Consider the following 27484-nt stretch of genomic DNA (forward strand, 5'->3'; position numbering starts at 1 on the left):
GCTACGGAGTATTAAATTGTTAATTTAAACCTTCCTTAAACTTAGACATCCCTCCCTTAACTAAAAGTGAGCAAGCCTAGGTACTATTCACTAATGAATAGTGAACTAGGTTTGATGCCTGTGAAATTCACGGGTTGCGTTGAGCTTATGGTGCTTTGTCATGCATATTTGATGTATTGTTTATACTACGCAGTGGCTCATAGTGGCAAGGTTGATACTTGAAAGGTATAAAAATAGTCAATTTTCGTTAACTTGCGTACATTATGTTAATACGCTTTCTGTGGATCCTCAAAGTAGTCACATAGTTCTGTTTTCAAAGATCAAAATAAAAACTCTATATAATAGAAGCTTATTTATGCTAATAGCTGCTCCAAAATCCATCTTTGATATTGTAGTTGCCCTTTCTGGCTACTTTTTCTTCTGTGTTGACTTTATCCGCTTCCTATCAATGCCTCTTTCTTTGTAACTTAGTCTTTATTCCCCGTGCCATGTTTTTGTTTGATACAAGTAGTTTTTAGTACTGCATGTCTCCTGAGGGGCTACATGTTTTAGACCTCTGGTGTGGTGTATCCACGGAGAGCTTGTCTTATAGGGCCGGGCTGCATGTTTGATCCATCTTCATGTACATCTACGCTGAAATTTTTGACAATGTTGTGATGAAGTGGTTGGAAGTTTGTCTTCTTTTGTCTTTGTAATTCGTTTTGAATGTCGAATGTCGAATCTCGAATGTCATTTGTTAGTTGTCCTTCATTTTCGTATTTGCTTGTTCCCACTTTCACTTTGGATGTACACTCTTTGCCAATAGATTCGTGTAATATGTCATACAATTCTCCTTCTTCCTGCAAGTGTTTGTTAGTAAATACTGAAGAGTTAAGCACTATTAACACCTAAGAGGGGGAGGGGGTGAATTAGGTGTACCTTTTATTTATCCTTAACTTGGTTAATTAATTAACTTAAGCTAAGAATATTGAAGTACAAGACTTGAGAAACTTAATTGAATGTAAGTTTACAAGAAGGTACAACAGTTTTATGTCACAGTATAGGTGACTGTGACACAGAACTTGATTAGGTACATGCGAGAAATAGCAGAGTGGAAGAACGTAAAAGTAAATAAACAAACAAACGAAATTTTAAAAATTGGTTCAGCCTCTACTCCGAGGCCTACGTCCAACCGTTATTTTATTGCTTGTTTAGAAATTTACTCAAACTTACTAAACCCCTTACAATGAAAATAACTCGCCAACCTACTCCGGTTGCACTCAAACTTAAAGCTACTCCGCTTCAAGAGTTTATGGGTTCTATCTCAAGGTGTTACAGAATCTTGAATATCAAGAGTTCACTAAATGAACATGGAGATCACAATTAAGATCTAACACGAGAATCATGGAACAAACTCATTATGTCACAGTACAGCGAACTGATACTTGGAGGTTTTACAGCTTTTTCGAAAACAATTTAAAGACTTTAAAAATCTGAAAAACGTTTTGCAAACACTTGAAGAACAAAGCTTTAAATGCACAAATGATTTGCAATGTTTTACAATAAATGCGTTGGAAGTCTTGAGAAATAAATGTGACTAAGACACTCTATTTATAGTGGATTTAGTCTTAGGTAAGTACAACTTAGAAAAATTAAATCCAATATTAAAATGGTAGCCTTGAGTGATGGTAAGTGTTAGACTATAGGCTTGAGGCTTAAGAAATCAGAAAACTTAAGCTACTATACTCGACATGTGACCTTTTACAAAAATGGCAAAAAGCTTTTTTACTTTAGAAGTTTGACAAGTCTTCTTTGCCATTTTAGTAAAAGATGTTTGGACAAAACTAGAGGCTTAGTCAAGTGGTTTTGTGACTCCAAAATTTAAGATTGTTTTCAAGCTTTTGAAAATTCAAATGTTTAAGGTTTGAAATTTGCAAAATTTTAACACTTAAAACATTTTGGTCGAAAGACCTCCTCCATACGATAGTACCAGAAACCACAGTACAGCGTACTGTTGCATGGTTTTGCCATAACTTGACTTAAATGAGAATGTTGCACTTACTCTTACATTTTTCGACTAAGGCTTAGAAAATATCATTGTCTTGACTTTCTTGATTATCTTGATCATCTTGAATCATTGTTGAAAGTCCTTTTGATTGCTTCAATCACTAATCATTTCAACTAAGAACAAACAATCAAATAACAAAGGGACTTGGCATCATCAACACAATGTGTTCTAACAAATTCCCCCTTTGATGATGACAAGTCCAAACATGTGTGATATTCCCCCTTAGCCCATGGTTAGTCGGTCTTTGGTCATTTTAACATAAACATAATTTATAAACATGATCAAGGTAGTCGAAAGGTGCAACATGCTTGGCTAAGGTAAAACTTCTAATCATGGAAGCTAAGACATAGTCACGGTGAACGTTGGCCGAAGAGTTAAGAGATCACACATGGCATAGTTAAACTACTTCCCCCTCTTGACATCGTCAAAGGAGGATAAAACATGTTCAAAGTTTAGCAACACGATTTAAAAACACACACAAATTGTTCAAGCAAATTAAACACACAAGCATCCAAAGAGTGCAAAAGAGTCTTAAAACAACAAAGAGTCAATGTTCAAATAAGGGATAAACGGTTTAGGAGAACATGAGCTCAAGTGGAGGAGTTCGGCTTCTTAGCATCAAGACGTTCAAGTAGATCTTCATTCATGGTACGAAGATCACCCACCTCATCCCGTAACTTGCTTTGTTCTTTGACCAAGCGATTAACAACTCCAAGAAGTTCATCCAACTTTGCTAGCACCACACCCAGTTCAACAGTAGACCCCATTGTAGCACCACTACCCGACTGATTTTTCTTCTCCAATTTCCCATCCTTAATCTCCAAATTCATCCAAGAGAGAAGACCCGGTGTCATTTCATCACTCAACTTCTCAATTGTGGGACTTCCCTTTAACATTAACCCCTCCTTCATAAAGATAACAGAGAGCCACATACCATAGGGCACCACGACATTTTTGTCGAAATTGCCACTTTGAAATTCAGTGGACATCTCATAAATTCGGTGAAACATAAGGCAAGGGAGATTAATGGGTTTGTGTTTGATAATGTGATGGATAAGGAGCATATCAAGAAGGGAGCATCTCCCACGGCTATTATTGCTAGGGACGAGATTGCGAAAAACAAGGTTAAAGATAAATCTAATGGGTGCGGACAATTTAAAGGCATAAATGTTGGTTGGGCCATTGTTATCATGAGGTCGAAGAACCTTCATGACTTGGGTGGATGTGACCTCATCAATTTCTCCCCAGTCACGTTTGGGAAAGGAGGTAAGCCCGACATTACAAACATCGAGATGGGCAGCAAGTTGGTCAAGTGTGAGGATAAAAGGTTTCTGATTTATGTAGGCGGAAAGGGTTGCAGATGCAACATCTACTTTGACTGTTGCATAGAATTGAATGATTTCGGACAAGTACATGGGACTATACTTATCCAACAAATTCACCCAACCATGTGCATACATAGCTTCTTTGAAGTATTTGAAGGCAAGAGAAGTGTCATACCAAGATTTTCTGTATCTCCTTCCACTGTGGAAGCAACAGATCAGCATACCGTGGCATAGCTTGAGAGTCTAATCCGGAAGATCAAGAGAATTGAGATGGTTAAAGACGTCATTTTTGAATGATTCACCAAAAGGAGCAATGACTAGGTCCATGCAAGTATTGAGTGGAACCTTCTCCTCAAGAATCTCATCTTTATTCACACTAGACATCTCTTGATGATACCGAGCCTTTTTGGTTGCCTTGGTCTTAGAGCCGGATCCCCTTTTCTTTGAGTAGCTTTGGGTTTTTGTGGAGATGTCTCCGGTGTCACATCATCATAATCACCGAAGATCTCAATCATCTTTCGTTTGGACCGGGTTCTTGATGCGGGTTTTGAAAATAATGGGTCAAGCCCATCATCAAACACCTCCTCGGCATCACCATGATCCTCAACATTAACTACTTCAATATGCACGGTGTTCTTTGGATCAATTTTTGGGTTTTCATCGTTTTTCTCGGGGTCATGATTGATTTCCTTTTCAACAGTAGGAGTATTTGTTGCATCCGGCTTATCCGGCATATCATCCTCCAATTGTTCATTCTCCAAGTCTTTTAGAAGCACCTCACCCTCATTCTTTTCAGCATTAACATCAACACTTTTCTCCTTCTTTTCCTTCGAAACTTTCTTTCCTCTCTTTGATTTTTCGAACTTGCTTTTGAATCTCCCTCATTTTCTTTTTCTTTTTCTTCATTTAATTTTTCCTCACTTTCTTTTGATTTTTCTTCATTTCCATCTAATTTTCCTTCACTTTCTTTTGATTTCTCTTCATCTCCCTCTGATTTTTCTTCACTTTCTTTACTCTATTTTGATTTCTCACCTTCAAGTTCCCCCTCTTTCATCTCACTTGGTTGAAATTCTTTTTCACTTGTTTCGACAACGTCACTTATTTTTTTAATGTCTTCATCTTTCTTGGTTCCCTTAGAACCGGAGTCTTCTTCATCGGTGTCAAAGTCCACCTCAACATCTAACTGTAGAGAGATAGGAGGATTCCTACCTCGACCTCCTCTGCCACGACCACCGCCTCTTCTGGCGGTTGTCTTCTTTCGTGCAACGGTTGGCTTGGCAGTGGCAGGGATGGTCTCATCTGTTTTGGCAGCGGTTTTGGGAGGCATTTTCTTTTTGGCAATATATTTTGGGTTAAATGTATTTCTGAGTTGGAGAACCTCTTTTGAGAACCTTTGTTTTAGGGACATTTTAAGAGAATGGAAAGGGAAGAGGTGTTGACGGTTTGGGAATTCGAAAAAGGTGAGGGGTGGTTTTTGTTTAGTGGGTAATAGGGAGTCTTAGTGTGGGAACATGGAAGTAAATGAGGGTTTGGTGTAGTTAACAAGGTGAGTGGACGGTTAAGTGTTGAGAGTTTAAGGCTAGGTAGTAGGCTTTTAGGTGATTTGACATAAAGTAGTTTTCGTGGCTCAATTCTATTAACTCAAATGCACAAGGAATTTTGATGTTCATTTTTCTCGACCCATTTGCATGCATTAGACGGATTAGCTTAATTTGTTAACACATAATTCCATCTTCTAGTCAATCATTGAGGAAAAATAATTTATTTTAGCTACATGTCACCTAGTAAACCAATTTCCGACCGAAGTCTTACGAATTGTTCTCTTTCCAACGGTTTTGTGAAAATGTCCGCAATTTGATTTTCCGTTTTATAAAAGCTTAGACATATATTACCCTTTTCAACTTGATCACGTAAAAACTGATGTCGTATGTCGATGTGTTTAGTTCGTGAGTGTTGTATAGGATTCTTTGATATATTTATCGCACTAGTATTGTCACAAAATATAGGGGTAGTCTCAAAAATAAGGCCATAATTATGCAATTGTTGACGTACCCAAAGAATTTGTGCACAACATAGAGCGGCACTCACATATTCACTTTCGGCCGTGGACAATGCAACGGTGTTTTGCTTCTTAGAAGCCCATGAAATGAGACACGGTCCTAGGAAAGTAGCAATACCCGAAGTACTTTTCCTATCCAATATATCACCGGCATAGTCCGCATCCGAAAAACCTACAAGATCAAGTTCGTAGTGAGTTGGGTACCAAAGATATAGCCCTTGTGTTCCAATGAAATACCTAAAAATCCGTTTGACGGCTTTGAAATGTGATTCCTTAGGATTTGCTTGGAAACGGGCACAAGCACACACACTAAATTGTATGTCGGGTCGACTTGCGGTTAAGTAAAGTAAGGAACCGATCATACCTCGATAAACCTTTTCACTAATGCTCTTACCATTTTCGTCCTTATCAAGCTTGATTTTAGACACCATTGGTGTAGACATAGGATTAGAATCAGTCAACCCAAACTTTCTTAACATTTCTTTTAAGTAATTTTGTTGATGAATCATTGTTCCGTTCTCATTTTGTTTGATTTGAAGACCAAGAAAAAATCCAAGTTCTCCCATCATACTCATTTCAAATTCGGAAGTCATTAAATCAGAAAAGTACTTATAAAGAACATTGTTAGTTTCTCCAAAGATAATGTCATCGACATATACTTGCACAAGCAACAGTTCATCTCCTTGTGACTTGATAAACAACGTTTTATCCACAGATCCACGTAAGAAACCATTTTCCAATAGAAATTTTGAAAGCCTATCATACCAGGCCCTAGGAGCCTGTTTTAAACCATAAAGTGCTTTATCAAGTTTAAAAACATGGTTGGGAAACTCGTTGTTTACAAAGCCCGGAGGTTGTTCAACAAACACTTCTTCATCAAGGTATCCATTTAAAAATGCAGTTTTGACATCCATTTTAAAAAGCTTTATACCTTGAAAAGATGCAAAAGCTACCAGCATTCGTATGGCTTCAAGCCTAGCTACCGGTGCAAAGGTTTCATCGTAATCAATTCCTTCTTGTTGGTTAAAACCTTGCACCACTAGTCTAGCTTTATTCCTTACGATTTCTCCTACATCATCTAGCTTGTTGCAAAAGACCCACCGTGTACCAATTACAGTATGTTGGGAAGGCCTAGGGACGAGATGCCATACCTTGTTCCTTTCGAATTGCTCCAATTCCTCTTGCATTGCTATCATCCAGCATTCATCAGTCAAGGCTACTGTGACATGGTCTGGCTCAATTTGTGAGATGAAAGCATTGTGTGCACAAAAATTTTGGAGCGATGATCTGGTTTTTATTCCAGAGGTTAGGTCACTGGTTAAGTTTGATAAAGGATGTGAGCTTTGGTGTTTCCATTTTTTGGGAATAAGTGGGTTAGAGGATTCGGTTTGTTCGTCTGCAACAGTAGAGGGGACTGTTGCATGAGGATTGTTTGAAGGAGGTGATTGTGGTTCGTTTATGATTATATTGGGCTGTTATTCACCATACTTGTTCCCCCTGGATGAGGTAACATCATCTTGTGTAGGAGGACGATTAGTTCCCCCTAAATTTTGGACATCCTCCTCATGCAACAGTGGCTCCAACTGTTGCTCAGCCTCTTCCACCACTTGATCCATATCACGTCGTGTCATACCAATCTCAAAATCGTCATCATATTCATCATCCTCATCATCAACCTGTGTGTTTGAGACAAAAAGACTAGATTCGTCAAATATTACATGAATGCTTTCTTCCATTTTCATAGTCCTTTTGTTATAAACTTTATAAGCTTTACTATGATCGGAATAACCAACAAAGACTCCTTCATCACTACGAGCATCAAATTTGCCAAGGTTGTCTTTTCCATTATTGTGCACAAAGCATTTACTACCAAAGCATTTTAAGTGTGAAAGATTGGGTTTTCTTCCTCGTAGTAGTTCATAAGGAGTTTTCTCAATGATTTTCCTAATCATGACACGGTTGTAAATATAACAAGATGTGTTTACGGCTTCGGCCCAAAAATTCTTAGGAACTTTAGAGCTAATGAGCATGGTCCTAGCCATATTTTCAAGAGTTCGATTCATTCGTTCCACAACCCCATTTTGTTGTGGGGTTCTTGCGGCCGAAAAGTTATGACTAACACCATTCTCATTACAATAAGACTCAAATGACAAGTTCTCAAACTCGGTTTCATGGTCGGATCTCAATGAGACAAGTTTATAACCAAATTTGTTTTGAACCTTTTTGACCCAAATTAAGAACTCATCAAATGTTTGATCCTTAGAACTTAAGAAGAGAAGCCAAACAAATCTTGTGAAGTCATCTACAATGACACAAATATAACGACTTCCACCTCTACTCACAATGCGCATGGGACCACATAAATCAATATGAATGAGTTCAAGAGGTAAGGAAGTGCTAACAACCTTTTTGGATTTAAAAGAGCATTTAACTTGTTTTCCTTTAACACAATCATCACAAAGTGATTTAAATTCAAACTTAATGTTAGGAATGCCGTCAACTAGATCAAGTCTCTTGAGGGTGTTAAGTGTCTTAGCATTTACATGACCAAGTCGTTTGTGCCAAAGCCAAGGGTCGTTCTTTTGAACACTCATGCATGATAGTGATTGACCCGACAATGAATATAAGTTAGTCATGTAGACATCTTTGACACGTTTACCTTCAAGTATGACTTCTCTAGTTTTTCCATTGATGATTCTATATTCACTAGCAAGAAATTCAACAATATTACCTCGATCACATAGTTGTGAAATGCTCAAGAGATTGTGTTTCAAACCTTTAACAAGCAGCACTTTGTCCACGCATAATGACTTTGACTTACCAACTTTTCCAATACCAATGATTTCACCTTTCTTGTTGTCGCCAAAAGTCACCATGCCACCATCATAGGCTTCTAGCGAGAGGAATTGGTTTTCATCTCCCGTCATGTGACGAGAGCATCCACTGTCTAAGTACCAATTGCTGCTGCCCCTCACTAATGCCTATAAGAAATCAAACATTTAGTTTAGGAACCCAAACAAGTTTGGGCTCCTTCTTGACAACGACCTTTTGACTTCCTGTTTCTTGATCCACACTTGTTTAGCATTTTTAGTGTTTCTTTCTAAGTCACTGACTCTTTTTTCACAACCATTAAACTCATGACCTGTTTTGCCACAATAGTTAAAAATGATGTACTCAGGAAGACCAGCATACTTTCTTCTTCGGAAGTCAGTTTGACTTGGATTCTGGTTTCGAGTGTAACAGTGTGTGCTACTGTTGCATTTGAAACCAAGTTCAGCTTTCTTTGAAAATTTTTCATATTCTTGTGATTGTTTCAAGAGAAACTCCAAAACATTCTGACTTCCTTCCCATTTTAAGTAGAACATCTTAGCCTCATCTAGCTCTTTAGTCAATGTTTCGATTTTAGCAAGATGATTAAGATTCAATTTACCTAAATTGTCGAAAGCTTGTTTTGCAAGTCTTGCTTCATTACTAAGTAACATCCCAATTTGTTCCAATTGTTTATTATCCCTTTGACACAATTTGAGGTCAGCTAGAAGAGTGTCACGTTACTTAGTCAAGGAAGACACTAATTCCGTGAGAGTATCTATTTCTTTTCTCGACTCAGATGCCACAGTAGAGACCTCTGTGGCATGAGTCTGTTCAGCCCTTTTTAACATCTCAATTTGAGCAAGAAGGTCATCATTTGATTTTTGAGCTCGTTCTAAGGCACTTTTAACATGACTAGACTTATCATTTTCATTTCAGCAATCTTAACAAGATCATCTTTTTCGTTATTACGAGTAGCTAAGTCAATCAAAAGTTGGTCACGTTCTTGAGTTAGTGACGACACATTTCCTTTGTTAGAACTGGATGCAACAGTGCAGAGATCTGTTGCACTTGTTTCATCGACCTTGTTAGCTAAAAAGAGATTTTGTTTTCGAAGCTTCTTAATTTCTTTCTCAAGACTCAACATGGAACTAGGTTGATCATTCTCATTTAGACTTTCTTTTAAAATGACATTTTCCTCAGCTATGTCCTCAATTTCGATTTGCATAGCTTCCAACTTATTAGTTTGGACACGACATTTATCAATAAATTGGTCTAGAAGGAGACAAACTTTGTCTTTAGAGAAAGATCGAACCTTTTTCTTGAGCTTAATTACCTCATGGTCTGAATCAGAGTCTGAATCTGCGGAGTGAGCCATAAGACACTTGATGTCTTCTTTCTTTGAGGATTTGCACTAGTACAGAAAGGACATTAGGCGGGTAGAAATGGCTACGGTCATGATAAATAGCCGTTGCCTATTATAAACGGCTACGGTTGTTGATAAATAACCGTGGCTAAATATGTAAAAAAACAAAAAAGGCTTCGGTCACCTAAATAACCGTAGCCAAATGTAAACTAAGGCAACGGTTCTTTATCGACCATAGCCATTTATTAAAATGAAATTTGGCGCAAAACGATATAATCTTTTCGCGCTGCTTATTATCTAAACACGTATACTCATACTCCACACTCACAACTGAATATTTTATTTCTTAAAACAAATACTCGTCCTCTATTCTATTCTATTTCCTTAAACTCACAAACCTAATTTCCTCACTTGCTCACTACGACGAACGACGACCACGCCACCATCCCATCACCAGCGACGACGCAGCCACCTTCACGACGCCACCACCTGCACCACGACTTCAAGTCGTCACCATCCCCACCGCCAACCGTAATTCTGGACAATTAATCTGGTACTTTTTCTGGGCAATCAATTATTGTTTGATATATTTATTTAAATTTTTGCTTAATTTGATTTAGGGTAAGCTTATTTCGGGCTATATGCAACTGGTTTAGTGTTTTTCTTTTGGATTTTGATGGGGTATATGCAATTGTTCTGTATTGTTGTTCTTTTAGATTTAGGGTAAGCTTATTTCGGTGTGTATTGTCACTATATTTTGGTGTTATACTCATAATCATTATCGTTATTATTGAATTCTGTTCTCTTAATTTTTTTAATCATATTAGGGCTAGGTAATTTAGTTTTCTAATGGCGTTAGGAATTATGGTTGGGGGTTTTTAATCATATTAATTGAAAATTTTAGAGTAGGATTTGGGACCGGAGATGCATCTGTTTCACTCCCTCACTGCCCATCTTTACTTCCATTGTCTACAACTGAGGTGGTATAAACTGTTAATCTAATTCTAGCTTTGCCCTCTTAGATTGACTGGGTAACATATTACAGCATGTACAATAGCAGAAAAGGGAGAGTACATGTTTTGCTCTCCATTTACATAATCTTCTTGAAGAGTAATTACCAAACTTTCACCTATAATATGAAGTCTCCTACATGCTCTCCACCTCATTTTTATTGTTCAGCATTAATTGGGTATGTATAGAAAGGAGATATAGTAAGTTAGTAACACACAGCAACATACCTTATCTGCGGTGTCATCTCTCAATCATAACTTCATCAGGAGCCTTTCGTTTGTTGTATCTTGTTCAATTATATTGTTCTTCCCTATCTTAAACAATCATTTCTTCTAAAGCATGCATGCCTACCTACTGTTAAGTGACAAAGCTTCAAATGTGAATTGGTAATCTCACAAGTATTCTGACTTTTGAATTTTTTTTTTCCCGGATAAATGTTTGATTCCTAGGTTGCCCTTCTTTTGTTTCACCGATTCTTGTTTAAGACGGTTTTAACTTAAGACGACTCTTGTAACATATTAAAATAGAAATGGAAATGAAAAGCCGTGGTGAGGCGACTTAAAGTTTATACTAGTGATGAATTATATTAAAACTTTGTGAGTTTTCAGTTAAGGACTTAGAATGTAACTCCGTTAACTTATTCTTAGTTATCAATTCTCTAGTGTTATCATGGTCATAGGAAAATCATCAAAAAATTTCAAAATTTGAACTTAGAGAGGTCCAAAAGTTCATCTAAGCTTAAACTAGATTATAATCTTGTCTTCTTGAAACCCCTTTCGCAATCCATCGTAACATTTGTAAATTATATTATTTTTTAAAGAGCATAGTAAGGTCATCCGGGTTTTCTCTTCATTTACGATATTTCACTAAATGAGTATGTTGTATCAATTATTTTGTCATTTACTTAACTACTTGTATATTATTTGTTCAAATATTATATGACAAAAGTAGAAACCATTGGAACTTAAGAGGTAGAATCGTATTTAAAGTTTTGGTCGTTAATATGTAATCGGCTTACCACAACGGTCTATTTTTGGGTCTAACGAAGTTTGAGTCGAATTTTTCAGATTTTACTCACCTTAGTTTTGTCGTTTGGGCCTCCAAACGGTTTATCATAGCGGTCAAGTTTGCAAAATTTAGTTGATTTTAGTCTGTTATACATGTCTAACGAGTTTAGTGAGCTAAATTTGAGGCTGGTACACGATTTCGGTAAAACGTTTTAAGGGTTACACTTTAGGGGAAAAAATGTTGGTTTGAATATGAGTGAATTCTAAATTTTTACATTAACTTACAGTAACCCATTTTATAAAAGAATATTGATTTTACTATTCACTTCAGTCAAATTTTAATCAACAAATTTGTTTTGAGGTTAACAGCTAGCACGTGCAAATTTAGCACATCGTCACTTTTGGCGTATTACTTAACGGAATATGGACATGAGGTCCTTAACGGAAAATAATAATAATTAGGTCCTTATATGAAAAAATAAGTAAAGTTTAGTCCCATATCTTATGCTTAACTCGCACAACCATGGCCTAGATTGTAATAGAAATAGTCAACTTTATTTTTAATGCATTTTTGCTGTAAATGCTTCAAATTGAGCAGTGTTAACACATGAATCAAATGTATCTTGGTATTGCGTATTAAAAAAAAGGGGGAGTGACCGAGTCTCTCTATCATTTCTAGTCTTTAATTTAATTACTTCTATAACCTTAATGAGTTGTTCATGAAATTAAAGGTCTGACACACTTACGCAAATTCCTCATATTTGACATTTTTTCAGTACGGCAATTGGTTGTTGGCAATCATACTATGTTATTTGTTGATTAAATGTGTTGTTCTTCAATCTTTTATTCTTTGTAGTAATAAACTTTCTTTTCTCTATGTTATTTGTTGATTAAATGTATTGTTCTTTGATGTTTTTAGAGATGGACCGAAGTTGGATGTATAATATGAAATGCTCTACTCTCGAGTTTAGGATTTTAGTGAAGGAGATCTTTGTGAAATGTGCGGCTGAGAATGCAATTAAAAAAGGAGAGACACGCATATTATGCCCTTGTATTGATTGTGAAAATTTAAAGAAAGTTTTAACTCCTGATATATGTGTTGAGCACTTAGTTTTACGTGGGTTTATGAAAGACTACACACGTTGGATATTTCATGGAGAGTCTATAGTTTCTACTCAAACTGAAGCGGGTGGAGAAGAGAGAGCAACATATGTTATTGATGATGACGATATTCAAAGGGATCGGATAGATGACTTGATTGAGGATGTGCAAGTTAATTTTGAGGATGACCAAAAGGTTTTGGAGAGTTTGCTTAGTGATGCGGAGAAACCTTTATATCCTAACTGTAATAAATTTACTCGATTGTCTGCAGTTATGAACTTGATGTCTTTAAAAGTGGAAAATAAGTGGAGTGATAAGAGTTTTACATCATTATTAGAACTCTTAAATGACATACTCCCGGAAGATCATGTTCTTCCGAAATCCACTTATGAGGCTAAGAAAATTATGTGCCCAATAGGATGTGACTATGAAAAAATTCATGCATGTCCAAAAGACTGCATTTTGTACCGCAAAGAATATAAGGATTTGCACGAGTGTCCTAAATGTGGTACATCACGATATCGATTAAAAGATAAGGACGATGATTCTCCACAGAAGAAAGGCTCTCACAAAAGTGGTTTGGTATTTATCCATAATACCAAGATTTAAACGATTATTTGCCAATCTAATTGATGCGAGGAACTTAAGGTGGCATGCCGACATCAGAAAAAAGGACGGTAAACTTAGACATCCAGCAGATGCCCCTCAATGGAGAACTATTGATAGAATGTTTCCAGAATTTGGTGATGAAGCTAGAAATTTACGACTTGGCCTTTGTACCGATGGGATGAACCCATTCTCTACTTTGAGTAGCCAACATAGCACGTGGCCTGTACTTCTTTGTGTTTATAACTTGCCCCCTTATTTGTGTATGAAGCGCAAATACTTGATGTTGTCACTTCTTATCCAAGGACCAAAGCAACCGGGTAATGATATAGATGTATATCTAGAGCCCCTCATTGATGATTTGAAATTACTGTGGAATGAAGGAGTAAAGGTGTATGATGCAGTTGCCAAAGAAGATTTCACCTTGCGTGCTATGTTATTATGTACCATAAATGATTTTCCTGCATATGGTAATTTGTCTGGTTACTCAGTGAAAGGGAAAAAGGCATGTCCAATATGTGATGACGCAACCGTAGCTCCTCGGCTCACCTATAGCCGCAAGAATGTTTATACTGGCCATCGAAGATTTTTGTCTCGATACCACCCTTATCGTAGGATGAAGAAGGCATTCAATGGAGAGAACGAGAGTGGAATGGCACCTATTCCACTAGAGGGAGATGAAGTATATGAACAAGTCAAAGATATTAGTGTTGTTTTTGGAAAGCCTAATAAATTTGAAAAGAATGCTAAATATAAGAAGAAGTCTATATTCTGGAATCTTCCATATTGGAAACACATGTCAGTGAGACATTGTATAGACATCATGCATGTAGAAAAGAATGTTGCCGAAAGTCTTATCGGGACTCGCTTAACATTCCGGGAAAGACTAAAGATGGCTACAAGGCGAGAAAAGACATCGAAGAAATGGGAACAAGGAATGAGCTAGCACCTCAAGAGAAAGGGAAACGTGTATATCTTCCTCCCGCTTGTTACACATTGTCTAAGATGGAGAAATCTATTATATGTGAGTGTCTTCGTGGCATTAAGGTACCACATGGATATTGTTCAAACATGAAAAATCTTGTTTCCATGAAAGATTTGCGGCTGATTGGACTAAAGTCTCATGACAATCATGTGCTAATGCAACAATTTTTACCTGTGTCGATTCGATCCGTTTTACCAAAACCTGTGAGAGTTGCTATTACCAGGCTGTGCTTTTTCTTTAATGCAATATATAGCAAGGTGATTGATCCTGACACACTAGACAAGCTGCAAGCTGATATTGTTGAAACCTTGTGTCAATTCGAGATGTATTTTCCCCCTTCTTTCTTTGATATTTCGGTGCATTTGGTTGTTCATTTGGTTAGAGAGGCTAAACTTTTGGGTCCCGTACATTTAAGAGATATGTATGCATTTGAGCGATATATGGGAGTTTTGAAAGGGTACACTACCAATAGATATAGGCCAGATGCAAGTATTGTCGAAGGATACATAGCAGCAGAGGTTATAAGATTTTGCACCGACTATCTCATTTTGGTGTGCAACCGTTTGGGCTGCCGAAGTCTCGACATGAAGGGAGGCTTGAGGGTAAAGGTACTATCGGAGCGAAATGGGTATCACTTAAATCCCAAGAGCTTAATGATGCTCACTTTCTTGTCTTACAACATCTGACAGAAGCTCATCCTTACATAGAGGAGCACATGAGAATATTGAAGTTAAAATACCCTAAAAAAAATTATAAGTGGTTGGTTGAAGAACACAACAGGTCTTTTGTAAAATGGTTTAGGGTTAAAGTACTTGATGAGTTATCGTGTACACCATATGAAGTTGGTAAAACTGTTAAATGGTTAGCTTATGGCCCCAATACTGAAGTAAAATCATATGAAGGTTATGATATTAATGGGTATTGTTTTTATACCAAGCGTCAAGATAACAAGAGTACAATGCAGAATAGTGGAGTTACTTTAGTAGCTTCTTCTACTGAATTTAGCAGTGATACACCTACTTGTAATCAAATGTCATATTATGGGATTATTGAGGACATATGGGAACTTCAGTATACAACATTCATGATTCCATTGTTTAAATGCAAATGGGAAGAAAATAAGAAAGGTGTTCGTGTAGACGAGTATGGCTTCACACTGGTTGATTTTAGTACGCAAGGTTACAAGAATGAGCCTCTTATTATGGCTTCGCAGGCAAAACAAGTGTTCTATATTTCAGATCCAGCGAATGATAAGTGGTGTGTTGTACTTCAAGGCAAGAGACGTATTCTTGGAGTGGATGATGTAGTGGACGAGGAAGAATATGATGAATTTGATGATATTCCTCCATTTTCGGAGGGTTTGCCTTCAATGCATGTTGAAGATAACTTGGAAACTAATTATGTACGAGTGGATCATAATGAGGGTATCTGGGAAGATAGAGATCAAGCAGGAAATTAATATTATGGTTATTAAAGCAAAAATAATTGATAATGATATGCTTTTTAATACTATAACATGTTTACTATAATATTTTCAGGTTTTACTACTTTATATTGTTTATTTATTTTTTGTAATGATTAGTAATTTAATTAAACCAAGCACTGTTAAAACAACTAGATGAACATCCCACGCCCCCATTATCTTATGATTAACATGCAGCTTGATTCTTTCCACAACCACATCAGCTCTTCTTGTCTTTATCTTGACACTCTGTCATTCCACAAAGCATAACAAGCTGCGTTCTTCATACTCCAAATATTGTTATATTGACTATGTTTTTTTGTATAGGTTTTGTACGATGGAGGATCATGATTCTTGGTGGAGATAAGACAAATGATAATTCAGGTGGAGATAAGACAAAGAAGCAAACTCAGACAAAGAAACGAACTCGAGGACCCACTACTTTAAAGAAGGAGGAGGATAAAGGTCCATTTCTTCTAAGGTGGGATAAAGCTGGTTTTCCAACGGGGAGGTACGCTTCTAAATTTGCAAGCTATTGTGGTAAGAAGGTTCGATGTCAAGTGAACATTAACTTTGACGACTGGGATAAAGATGTAGAAGATAGTCTTAAAGATTTGCTCTGGAAAGATATTTCGGTAAGAATTATGTTGTCTTTTATTAGCTATTATTTTTGTTGTCATGGTGTCAGTACCCGAATCAGAGTATCAGAATCAGAGTACTGAAAATGACCATATTGCTGCCACTTGAATCCCTTGCTGAGGTGCCTAAAATCAGCCACTTTTTATGAATCATTTATGAAGCAACTCTCTTTATTACACAATTTTTAGTCTGAATCTGATTCAAGCTATAGTTAATCGAGCAGGTCATCCTAGATTCACCAACACACAAGAATATGAATCACCTCATGCTTAGTAAGTTCTGGATGCAAACGAACTTGGAGGGTAGAATACATTAACTGACATTTGGTTACGAGTTTGGTGATACTAACTCAATACGTTTCAATGAATTAATTGAAGTACATCAAAACGTTGTGTCCTTTTTTGGATGCAAACGAACTTGACCCTAACTGACCTGTATGTGAATTCTCTGTCCAAATGCGGGTAACAAGTAATGTCTTGTTGATTTGTTGTCATTAGTGTTGGCAAAATACACTTTTTGCGGTAAACTGATTGTTATAGTGTGAATCTACGAGGGCGTAGTGTTTTAAATTCTGAAGCAAGTAATGGTTTGGTCATAACTTATGAGGTCATCTTACAATTTCTTTATCGCAGGCAAAATATTTAGTCGATGAGACACACAAGAAGGATGTACTAATCAATTGTGGAGCAAAGTGGAGAGATTTCAAGGGTAAATTGACTAGAAAGTACATTCGAAATAAACATCCAAAATATGACTCCCCGGCTGATTGTTATAGTTTCATTGAGCCTGCTGATTGGGAGAAATTTAAAGCTTACCGAGAGTCGGATGAATTTAAGGTGATATATGTCATACTTATTTTTTTTTCGGGTAATCATTATCATCTGAAATAATTCCGTAATTCTTATTCTGAATATATTTCTACTTTATTTTCTTTTATTGTAGGAGAAGAGTAAAAAAGCCGTCGAAAGTGTAAAGCATAATGAGCATCCTCATATAATGGGTAGACGGGGATACAATCAAAGGATTCCTGAGTGGATAGCTTCATCTTCAAATTCTGATGAAGTTATTGATCGTAGTTGGTATTGGATAAAGGGAAGGACTAAGTCATCAGAAGGGGAAATTCCAAATGAGAAGATTCAAAAAGTTCAAGAAGAAATGGTATACTCTTGATACTTAACTTTGTTGAAATTCTTCACTAACAACTTCTTCCTTTGACTTGATATTTTATTTATAATCCTTTATGTTATTTTTATAAATAATAATTCAGGTTGAATGGCGAAAGAAGGTAAAGTCAGGAGAATTTGTTCCTCATAGATATGATGATGTCTTGTCACGTAGTCTAAAAAAGAAGGAACATTCTGGTCGAGTGAGAGGTTTCCCTGGCGGAGTTACTATCAAGGATATGTTTGGTACTTCACATGGATCTTCTCATAGGGATGTGGAGATTTCTGATCAACAAGTAGCCGAAATAACTGAAAGAGTGCGGAATGATACTATAAAGTCCTTAAGCTCTCTAATTCGACAGGAGGCCCGACAAGAGGCTGTGGGTATGTTGAAGCTAATGGGCTTAAAGGTACCTGAAAATATGGATGAACTCTAAGGTAGCTGTCAATCCGCGAATCCGGAGAAAAGCATAGGGATAAGCAAAGAAAGACAATCAAAACAAAATCCTCCTGAAATTAAGGTGTGTGACTTAAATATTTTGGGATAGAAATGTCTACTTACATAGTTACATATATAGAATTAAACTTTGTCTTTAAACCTTGCATAAAACTATAGTCTGCCCTGGATGAATGGAAAATGCGCAACCTGAACTTGAGCTCACTGAGTCAGTCACGTGATTGAATAATGTTCCGGGTGTTCAGCAGACAAAGTACTACTACTGACCTTAGTTATATATATTGTATTATCTTTATTAACACATAAAATCTTCCGATATTGTAGGACCCAACCAAGTGTCGCCTAGCTTGTGTTCATGATGGAAAGACTTTCAATGTTGCCATAGGTACAGTTTACCCATTAGAAGATAGTAATCTGGTCATTCATGGTACACCGCTACTAATTGGTAATGCAAGGGTTTCCATTGATAAAATTTTGGAAGGTCTTTGCCCACTTCCTTTTCCTACGCAATATCATGAACGTGTAGGTGACGCAATAGGAAGTTTTGTTCAGTGGCCGAAGGAACTAATCATTGTTGGGGAGGTACAAATAATATATATATATATATATATATATATATATATATATATATATATATATATATATATATATATATATATATATATAACTTCAATTAAGTTCACTTACATGTATTTTTTTATTATTTGGTTTTATTAATAATGACATTTTTAAAACAGGAGTCTTCTACTAGTGGTAATCTATCAGGTCACTAGTAAGGGAAAACAAGTGTCGAAAAGTTCGGCATCAAATCACCAATCAAGCCCAACTCTAATGAGTATATATCACGTATGGGTATAGAATGTCAGAAGTTACATGATTACCTAGCCTTAATGCGGCCTGAGACAAAGGTGTTTGAAGTTGTACTCCCGTCGAAGATATTTCATTTCAAGGAGGATAAATCCTTGACTGTCACCGAAGAAGATATCATGCAACTTTTTCGAATGGCCTTTTTAAATGTGTCATCTATTCAAGTGTGGATGCTGTAAGTTATATATTAATTTATTTTACATTTATGGCCGACTTGTTAAGAGAAGGAACAAAATGATAAGGGAAACATGGATGAAAAAGATATTTAATGTTGGTAAGGCCGATGGGAGAGAGTACAGTACTGCATACTTAATTGTGCTGCAACCAATACAGAGAGACAATTTGACTGTAAAAATATCACAAAAAGGATCTTTTACTTTTATTGCCAACTTGCTTTTGAAATCCTTGTTGCACTGTCCATTTTTTTTATAGCTCACAATCATCACATTGATTGTGTTCATCTTCATATTTGAGGGGTTGTTTTCATGTGTATAAAGGTTTTTACAAAAGCTTTGTGAGGAGCAGAATCATGAAGGGATGTCCGGTGTTGGATTTTTGTGCCCGACAATCATGTCTCAAATGGGAAAAGATAAAATAGTCAATGATGAAGTAATGAATTACGTGGAGTGCAGCTTGCTTAAGATGCGTGGTGTTCGTATCATATTTGCTCCATTTTGTCAAGGGTTAGTCTTATCTTTTTTGTCTGTTAGTTTTGTTTTTAGCAATTGATTAATGGGCACCAATTGTGTTGTTGAATCTAGTAAAACTCCCCCTGTTGATTCACAACCAGCTATTTAACTAGTTTAAAAGGGATGATTCCCAGGTTTATTTTAGATCTTTAGCAAGTTTGAAAGGGTATATAAATATGTCTTGTTTTGACCAAGAAATTCGTTGATCTTTGAACAACCGAGTTGCGCATCTCAGTAGAGAAATAGAATTTTCGATTGGTGGTTAATTTGCTATCCACAAAGGTCTGCCCCTTTGAATGGTCATCGAACGAACCTTTTTCATGTCTGTTTTGTTGCTTAGAGTGTGGAGTTCCTGACATCCCGTAATTCGATCCGCATCTAGCTAACCTCTTCTCTGGGACTGTTAGGAGTTAGGACTAACTTTGTGGAATATTTTTTTACCTTTATTGAAGAGATCTTTGGTTTCTAGCCGTTATTTGTCCGTTGATTCATGAGGCCTATTTACGTGATCCAAAGGCAACGTCAAAGCGAGATGTCTCTTTTAAGCACTTGATACAGATGTAAGTATTTACACATTATCTTTGCATGTACTGGTAGGTAGTATGCATGATTACGGTGTAAGAAAAGATAGATACTCAAGAGTAGAAAAGATAATGGTATGGGTCATATTTTAAGGAGTATTTTTCGTCAGGGTGTGTGATGATTGCTTAGGAGTATATTTCATCAGATTTTAAGGACATAAAAGATTCAAAATACTTTGTCCGTTTTTTCCTATATTTGGTTAGTTGACGATTGAAAAAAAGAATGAGATGAACGAGTGATAATGGCTAATGACTAACTAATACCTTTTTTTTTTCTTTTTTTTTTTGCTCTTTCGAGGCGCAGTGCTTTTCGATCTTTTAGGGCTCAAGCAGGTTCCACATTGAAATCAGGCTTATCAATGAAATGGAGTAACATTGATGTAAGTCCATATCAATTATAAAATATTATTTGTCTTAACATTATTGTTGGTACTTTCCTTCTATATTAATTACTTCCTTTTTGCGTTGATTCTAGTTAAATATGTTGTTGGTGGTAGTTTGTTTACTTATGGTGATTTTTGTTTTGTTTAATGTTTTTTTAATAAATGTTTTTGGTACATGTACAGTGTCATCAACAAACTCGAAGCACAGAGTGTGGCTATTATGTGATGCGGTACATGTTAGATATAGTGAGACACTACCAGAACATTAAAGATCATAAGAAGGTATTTTTCATTCTATCTAGCTAAGGTATACTAGTCAAAATATAGGTTTAAATATTGAACTTTTGTTTTTTTTTATTCTAATAAGCACTTTGATTTATTAATAGTGGTTTGGATCAAAAGCTTCTTATACGATTGAAGAGATCAACGAGGTTCGAGACTTGTGGGCTACTCACTTTATGGACAATCTTCTTTAGTAATTATGTATTGGCACGAAAATCGTTATTGAGTGTAGTTTTGAATTTGTAGCGGATAATGGCATAAGAATGACTCTTGTACGGTTACTTTTGGAATTTTAGCGGAAAATCTTCTTTAGAAATTATGTATTGGCACGAAAATCATTATTATATTGTCTAAGTTATTGGATTTATTTTGAGTTGCAAGAGGTTTAGCATATTGCAATAACATCTATTATGACCGTCTATAATATATAGCACTTTGTACGAAATTAAAAAAAAAAATTAATATGATTTACGGCTACGGTTAAAAGATAAAACTGTAGCCTTATATAAGCATATGGCAACGGCTATTAAGAAACAACCGTAGCCTTATATCACCTATGGCAACGGTTAACAGATATAACCGTAGCCTTATATACACATATGACAACGGTTTTGGCTAGTAACCGTAGCCAAAAACACACATTTGGCTACGGCTAATGACCGTAGCCGTTGGTTCTTGATCTAAGGCAACGCCCCGATTTACTACGGTTGTGGAACCGTGGCCAAAAGTGCTTTTTAACCGTAGCCAAATGCAGTTTCTGTACTAGTGTTGGAAGCATTTTTTGAGGAACTAGACGAGATGCTAAGTTTGGCGTCTAATTCGTCCTCAAGGACATCGTCCTCTTCAGAATCAGACATGCCCCAAATACCAGTCATTACTTTGTTTTTGTACTCACGTTTAGCTGAATCACGTTTTTCTTTGGATTTGATATCATTCCACTTTGGGCATTCTTTGATTTGGTGACCTTTGTCACCATATTTAAAGCAACCAACAGTAGAATTAGACCTTCTCCTAGGAAAACGACGTTTGCTAGAATTATTGCTATACCTTTGAGAGTTTAGACCATTTATCATGCCAACAATGTTTTTAGTGAACATTGCAAACTCATCATCTTCATCCTCCTCATCACTTGAGAGAGCATTAAGAGCGAGTCCTTTCCCTTTGGAGCTTTCACTAGAACGTTTCATAAGAGTTAACTCATGAGCCATAAGTGAGCCCATAAGTTCATCAAGGGTGAGCAATGAAAGGTCCTTAGCTTCCTCAATAGCCGTAACCTTCGGTTGCCACTTTTCAGTTAAGCTACGAAGAATTTTACGGACTAGATCCTCGGAATGAAAACTTCTACCTAAACTCTTAAGGTCATTGACAATACATGAAAAACGTGAGGACAAACTATTAATTGACTCGTCTCTTTCCATATTGAACATCTCATATTGTTGCATGAGAAGATCAATACGGTATTTTTTGACTTGTGACGTTCCCTCATAAGCAAGGCTTAGGGTGTCCCAAATCTCTTTGGCCGAAGCACATCCAGATATACGATTAATCTCTTGGTCACCGATCCCATATTGAAGAATGGACATGGCCTTAGAGTTTTTCTCGATTTTCTTATAGTCGGCCTCAACATACTTATCCTAACTTTTCAAGGTACTAGTGCCATCAGCATTAGTCACTTCGATTTTAAGGGGACCCTTTTGAATGATTAACCAACATTCATAGTCCGCACTTTTGACATAGTGCTCCATGCGATGTTTCCACCAGGCATAGTTTTCTCCCTTGAAAATGGGATACTTAGTGTGTTTTGAATCGTCCATAACTATAGGATCAACTCTTTGGATTTAACCAATATCAAGAGCACGAGGCTCTGATACCAATTGAAGAGTTAAGAACGATTAACACCTAAGAGGGGGAGGGGGTGAATTAGGTGTACCTTTTAAAATTTTTATCCTTAACTAGGTTAATTAATTAACTTAAGCTAAGAATATTGAAGTACAAGACTTGAGAAACTTAATTGAATGTAAGTTTACAAGAAGGTACAGCAGTTTTATGTCACAGTATAGGTGACTGTGACACATAGCTTGATTAGGTACATACGAGAAATAACAAAGTGGAAGAACATAAAAGTAAATGAACAAACAAACGACATTTTAAAAATTGGTTCAGCCTCTACTCCGAGGCCTACGTCCAACCGTTATTTTATTGCTTGTTTAGAAATTTACTCAAACTTACTAAACCCCTTACAATGAAAATAACTCGCCAACCTACTCCGGTTGCACTCAAACTTAAATCTACTCCGCTTCAAGAGTTTATGGGTTCTATCTCAAGGTGTTACAGAATCTTGAATCTCAAGAGTTCACTAAATGAACATGGAGATTACAATTAAGATCTAACACGAGAATCATGGAACAAACTCATTATGTCACAGTACATCGAACTGATACTTGGAGGTTTTACAACTTTTTCGAAAACAATTTGAAGACTTTAAAAATCTAAAAAACGTTTTGCAAACACTTGAAGAACAAAGCTTTAAATGCACAAATAATTTGCAATGTTTTACAATAAATGCTTTGGAAGTCTTGAGAAATAAATGTCACTAAGACACTCTATTTATAGTGGATTTAGTCTTAGGTAAGTACAACTTAGAAAAATTAAATCCAATATTAAAATGGTAGCCTTGAGTGATGGTAAGTGTTAGACTATAGGCTTGGGGCTTAAGAAATCAGAAAACTTAAGCTACTATACTTGATAAGTGCATATTTTATATACTTTCATCCCCTATATTAGCTCCATTTTATTTGTTATTTAGCACTTATCATAGTGTCATAAGCTAATATTTGTTGTTCTAGTGTATTTGCTTGTCTTAACATGTTTTTGTAGGAATCTAAGCATTTAGAGGCTTTTTCCTATCATTTTATACACCAAGTTCACTAAGCTAATCAAGACCAAGTGTTGGACTAAGCATGGAGCATTGGATTGGGTTTTGCATGGAGAAATTGATGGATTAATATGTATAATGCAAATGTTGACAACAACCAAAGTCAAAGCCCAATGTTCAAATCCAAGTCAAGGTGGAAAGCATAAGATTCCAACATGCTTAGGATGCTTTTTGGGAGCTCTAAAGATAATAGATGGAGCATTTACCCTGGTGCATTAAGGGTCATTAATCACGCTCTTAGGATTCCTTAAGCAATTAAGTGAGGAATTAAGAGAAAATACCCAGAAACACACGACCCCGATCGGGGCCGCCTAACCCCGATCGGGGCCGCATGCATCTTGATTGTTTATGTTTCTTCTTCCTCTCCTATAAATAGGAGAGGCATCCCAAGGCTTAGGTATCTCAATTTTACGTCTCACTTTTGTTCTTCATAGCCTTAAGCAATATAATCTCTCAATAGTTTTCTCATTAGTTTACAATTTAGTTAAGCTTGTAGTTCTTCAAACTTTTAGTCCTTGTTATATTTCAAGTTTTTGGTTATACATTGTTCTTCCATACAAGTTCTCTACTTTTAAGGTATTCCTATTTATAGTTTATATTTCTACATTTCTATTTCAGTTTATACATAGTTTATAATTAAATAATTTGTTTAGATTACTTTAGTTTTATTTCTTCCACGTGTTAAATCATTTAGTTTATATAAATCATACAATTATGTTCACCTTTTCTCTTAACATCGTTTACAATTTACATCTTAATATGAGTAACTAAATCCCTTAGTCTAAGGGCTAGGGGAGCCATGCATAAATCAAGTATATAACATGATAAAATAGATTAATAATAATATTGTTCAAATTGCTTCTATCACATGGTTGTGCCATAATGTTTAATCTTAGTTTAAGGCCTTATTCAATTGATTAAGTTTGTTCATTCGTTCTATAAGTCGATAGGCACAGAATTGAATTAGACTAAGCATGTATAGTAGGACGACCTAGTAATGGACGAGAGTTTCTCTAGGACCCGGTCTATGGTTGACACTAATATCGTAAGGTGGGTGTCTTTAAGCCTGAGCAATTGACAAAATTATTATTACCGCATTTATCATGATCATATATTTACCCTTGCATGTGTGACCCGAACCCCTTAGACTCCCTTTTATTATATTATTTACGTTGCAATTTTTATTAATCAACAACCAAACCAAACTAAAAACGAAATCGACCTTGATAAGAATCTACCCATAGCAATTCACGACGTAATTCCCGTTTCCTTGTGGTTCGACCCCTATTGCTACATTAATTTGTGTTTAGGGAATTTTATCTTTGCATAGGTACGCGATAAGCCTATCAAATTTTGGCGCCGTTGCCGGGGAAACGGTTTTATTGTGTTTTGAATTGTCGATTTTTATCTTGTTTTATTTTGTCTTGAGGACACTTGTTCCTTGAGACCGTTACTTATCATTTTCCTAGAAATTGTTGTCTTATGCCCAGGTCCTCTTGTAGTGGAGAATTGCTTTCACCGGATTCCGATCCCGAGAAAACCTTTAGGAGAAGACGACGTTTTTGGAAGGAAGTGAAAGAAGCCTCTTCTCCCGTACAAGCCGAAAGTGCTAGAAAGTCTTACTTAGACGTTCTAGAGGTTCTTGAAGAGGAGAAGGTTTCAAATTCATCATCTCCACCATCATCACCATCTACTACCAAAAAGATGGTAAAATGTTCCGATCACTCAAAGCCCACCGCGGCCATGCTTCCGACCGGTATCACAACTACTCAAATTACCGCTCCGGAATTCGAGATCAAACCGGATTTCATTAGCCTTGTGGAGAGGAAGCAATTTGGGGGAAGTCCTTTGGAGGATCCCAACTTGCATGTGCAAAATTTTTGTGACTATTGCTCCATGATCCGTCAAACGGGCGTCACTCAAGCCCAAGTAAGGGAAATACTTTTCCCTTTCTCTTTGAAAGACAAGGCCAAACTATGGATCAATAGCCTTGACCGCACCACCTTGGGAATCACCAATTGAGAGACATTGGCTCTTGCTTTCTATCAAAAGTTTTTTCCACCGGAGAAAACTCAAACTTTGAGGAGCCAAATCACCGGATTCCGTCAACAAGCTCTTGAGAGCTTATATGAAGCTTGGGAGAGGTACAAGGAGTTGCAAAGACAATGCCCACATCATGGGCTAGATGATTGGTTTCTAGCAATAACATTCTACAATGGATGTTGTGCCGAGTCCCGAAGGATTCTTGATTCCGCCAACAATGGGCGGTTTGATCAAATTGACACCGACCTTGCTCATGCCACGATCGAATCTATGGCGGTCCATGATGCTCAATATGTCAATTCCCGAATTGTGCCACTCAGAGGTAAAGAAGAATCCTCCAACAACTCCGTTTTGCTAACTCAAATTGCCTTGCTCCAACAACAATTGGCGGCAAAAGATGCTAGAGATTCCCTTCAACAACTCAATGTCGTGTCTTCTACGAGTCAAATTATCGTTTGTGATGGTTGTGGAGGTGCGGGTCATTATGCCATTCATTGCCGAGCTCCTATGGAAGAGGTAAATGCTTTTCAAGCTCTAAGACAAAGTTCATATTCACCGGGTACATTTTCCAACACTTATAACCCGAATTCAAAATTCCATCCGAACATGTCTTATACTAGAAACAATGTGCTTAACCCTCAACCCCCACCACAACAAAATGCCTATGTTCCTCAACAACAAAAGTATAATCCTCCACCGGGTTATCAAAATCAACAAAGGCCCCCACAAAACAATTACCAACAAAATCCACCACAAAATGGCCAACAAAACAATCAAGGAGGAGGTAAGCTTGAGGGCTTGATAGTCCAAATGCAAAGGGAATTATTGGCTCAAATTCAAAAGAATGATCAAGCTCATAGTGCCGCGGTCAAGATGTTGGAACAACAAGTGGCTCAATTAGCCGCTTCTAATTCTCAAAGGAAGAACGGTCAACTACCTCCTCAAGGTGAGCAACCACATGAGACCGTCAATTCTATCTCCTTAAGAAGTGGTACAAGCTATGATGTGCCATCCATGACTTTGGATGAAGAAGTGATTGTTAAAAAGGCCATGCTTGGGGGAGATGACAAAAAGGAGGCTAGTGAAGAGCCTCTTGTTAGGGACCGTGTACCATTTCCCCACCGGTTGTTGATGCTAAAAAAGAAGAGCAAGCTTGATGCCAAAGTTGTTGAGCACCCTAGGCCTAAGAAAAGTAATGAGGTAATTGTTGAAGAAGTCTCCCCTAATGCTAAGGAGAGTGATGCCGTTTCAAATAAGGTGAGTGTTCCCAATGAGAAAGAGAAAGTGAAAGATGTGGAGGATGCTCCTCCCAAGGAAGTTGTTCAAATATCATTTCCCCATCGTCTAGCAAAGCACAAGGAGGAAGGTAAGTTTGTTAAATTTTTGGAAGTTTGTAAGAATTTGCAAGTCACCATCCCATTTATGGAATTGCTTACCCAAGTCCCCTCCTACGCAAAGTTTATGAAGGAAATCCTCTCAAAGAAGCGATCCTTCAATGAGGTTGAGACCATTGCTTTCACCGAAGAGTGTAGTGCACTCTTACAAAATAAGTCCCCCCCCCCCCCCGAAACTTAAGGACCCCGGTAGCTATTCTATTCCTTGCACTATAGGCACATATACCATTAATAAGGCCCTTTGCGACCTAGGTGCTAGTGTGAGTGTCATGCC

General features: G+C 36.9%; 1 long non-coding RNA gene and 1 other non-coding gene across 2 annotated transcripts in view; one reads left to right on the top strand and one right to left on the bottom strand.

The window, feature by feature from the left end:
• The first annotated feature begins 275 nt into the window (after window positions 1–275).
• The window catches only part of LOC141653650 (uncharacterized), a 33268-nt gene continuing 6059 nt past the window's right edge, over window positions 276–27484 (top strand). Inside the window, exon 1 of the long non-coding RNA XR_012547481.1 lies at window positions 276–1069. This is a non-coding gene — a long non-coding RNA (uncharacterized LOC141653650). The remainder of the gene's footprint in view (window positions 1070–27484) is intronic.
• LOC141654341 (small nucleolar RNA R71) lies at window positions 25850–25956 on the bottom strand. Its single transcript, XR_012547901.1, has one exon. It is a non-coding gene; the product is annotated as a small nucleolar RNA R71 (small nucleolar RNA).

This window comes from Silene latifolia, chromosome 4 (assembly GCF_048544455.1).
Source record: "Silene latifolia isolate original U9 population chromosome 4, ASM4854445v1, whole genome shotgun sequence".
Taxonomy (NCBI): Eukaryota; Viridiplantae; Streptophyta; class Magnoliopsida; order Caryophyllales; family Caryophyllaceae; genus Silene; species Silene latifolia.